This window comes from Oratosquilla oratoria, chromosome 2 (genome assembly GCF_046742065.1).
Source record: "Oratosquilla oratoria isolate Oo_2021 chromosome 2, ASM4674206v1, whole genome shotgun sequence".
NCBI classification, from domain to species: domain Eukaryota; kingdom Metazoa; phylum Arthropoda; class Malacostraca; order Stomatopoda; family Squillidae; genus Oratosquilla; species Oratosquilla oratoria.
The window spans coordinates 74,778,122-74,780,621 of NC_134778.1; the positions used below are offsets into that span (position 1 = coordinate 74,778,122).

General features: G+C 42.7%; 1 protein-coding gene across 1 annotated transcript in view; it reads right to left on the minus strand.

The window, feature by feature from the left end:
• The window catches only part of rngo (DNA damage inducible 1 homolog rngo), a 99,235-nt gene that overhangs the window by 94,448 nt on the left and 2,287 nt on the right, over window positions 1–2,500 (minus strand). The window lies entirely within an intron of this gene.

Below are 2,500 nucleotides of genomic sequence, written 5' to 3' on the forward strand. Positions count from 1 at the left end.
GTTTGAGATGAAATGGTTTGTACACAAGGAAAGAGTGAGTGAATAAAGATTAGAAAAGAAGTGTGGAAGGCAGAGGTGGATGGAGTGAACAAGAGTGGGGTGTCTGTTGAAAAAGGAAGGTAGAAGACAGAAGATAGGGGTGAGTGGAGAATAGTTGTGTGTAGATGATACTGTGATGCAAGGAAAGGACTGGGTGGAGGGTGGGGGTGTTAGGGAGTGATTATGTGCGAATGATATTTTGACGCAAACCAAAGGCTCGGGGGGTTACCAGAAATATATCATAGATATATATTTACAAGGGTTGTCATATGAGGCGTCGGCCGATAATGTGCAGGTGTCGACTCGAGACACAGCTGAGGCTTTTGTTCAAGGTAGAGCTCTTGACCTGAGCGCCGAGAATCTATTGTTCGTCAAAACGGCGTTGTCAAGAAAGGTTGGTGAGCTTGGTCACCGAACAATGGGATTTCCTAGGGAGACGGTAGTCTTGGTTGTTGAAACCATATCTTGTAGCATATTGTGCGTGCACGCGTGTGCACGCTAGTCATCGAAGGCAGATGCAGTTCGTTAAATATAGAGATGATAAGATGGCTCGGTTCACTATCTATCAATGACCCCAGTGATATTGGTGCTACGGAGATAGAAGAAAATAAAAAACAAAGCAAGCCAGGCCTGATTCCAGGACCTGGGCATGAAGACATATTCACAAAATGGTGGTAACTGTAAAATGTTCATGAATATAAGGACATAGGCTTAATGATATTAAAAGTAGTATGAACATGCAAAAAGAAGATATCGTTTCCATTCAGCTAGCAAGAATATACATTCTATGAACTTGTTGCTCAATTTCTAAGGTTATATCGGAGAAAGGGAACTGGAAGTTTTGGTTGAGAGGATTGTTGATGGTCCTCTATTGCAGGAATAGTGTGATTTTGTGTTTGGAAAACGGTCTCCATAAGATTGTGCAAACTGAGTCCTTTAACTTTGTTCTTTAATTGATGTCCAAAGATACGATATGTTCCAGAGAGTTTGGGGGAGAGCATTGAGGTGGGGGTGTGGTTAGAGATGTAAAGAATGTAAATATCAATTGTATTTACAGGACGTCTTGTCCTGAGTTTCGCTGATTTTGACATGCGTGAGGAGTTTGTGCATCTGTCTCGCTTGGAAGGCATGTCTACAGCTGGTAGTGAAGTGGAAGAGTTAGAGTCGTGGGAATGTGTGTGTGTCGGTGCCATCTGAGTTAATAGCTGGTGCATCCTCGTGTGATGAAGCAGAGTTAGTTTGAGCAGTTGTGCTAGAATTAATTGGCGTTAAATCAGGTTTTGCCTGCTTGGCCACGTTGATGTGGTTGACTTTGTGGGAATTTGCTGATGGCAATGCAGGGAGGAAATGATTAGCATAAATGATGCCATGTTGAGCAGGGTAAATGATGATATTATGTTGCTTCATCAATGTTAAGCCTATGAGGATATCAGCAGGGAAATGGACGTCAGCTACGTAGGTGGTAACTGGAATGGCTGGGCACTCATCTTTGAAGCTAATGTCTAGTGAGAATTTACCAATGATTGGGAAGGGTACACCATCTACATTGCAAAGGTTGACGTCGGGGGGTTCCAAAATGGTGACACGTTTTGTTTCAGTGAAGAATCTGTGGAAAAAGTGTAGTGTCATGATATTAACTGGGGGAGCTTGTGTCGAGAAATATTTTCACTTTGGTGTTACTAGACTTAGCATTGAAAGTTAAGGAATCTGAAGACATGTCTGGGATATCCAGGGTGTGTACCGGTAGAGTAGAAAATGAAATATCTTGGTATGGAGTAACTGTCCTGGGTGTGCACTGAGTCTTTGTATCCTGTAGTCATAAGGGAGATGTGTTACGTGAATGTCTTGCAGGAGATGTGTTACGTGAATGTCTTGCAGGAGATGTGTTACGTGAATGTCTAGCAGGAGATGTGTTACATGAATGTCTAGCAGGAGATGTGGTACGTAAATGTCTAGCAGGAGAGCTATCTGGGGATTCTTGTCTGTGTTGTCTCCGTGCTAACAACAAACGATTACGATCAGTTATGTGAAAGTATGTGCCATGATGCTCGCAATATCGGTTCGGTTGTGAGGGGTATCTGTGATAACACATGTTAACGAAGTGTCCTGGTTTGTGGCAGTATGTACAAAACATTCATGTTCTTGAAGGAAAGCGTTGTCATAAGTGATGTCACGTGCGCGATGTATGTCGTGCTCTCGTGTTATGTGAGGGGGACCGTGTGACTTGTGCTATCGTGTGTGTTTGTGGTATGGGTACCGACTGATTTTGTATCCAAGTAATAACTTGTTCGGTGTCAAAGAATTTCCATGAGAATTCGCCTAATGTGATACCTGATATTAATCTAATGGCGCTGGCTTTCTGGAGTGTGTCTGGGTGTAATTGTGAGAGAATGTGAAAGTATGCATTGAGAGAGACTACGTTATCTGGTGAAATTGTGTTGTTTGAGACCCAGTCTGAATT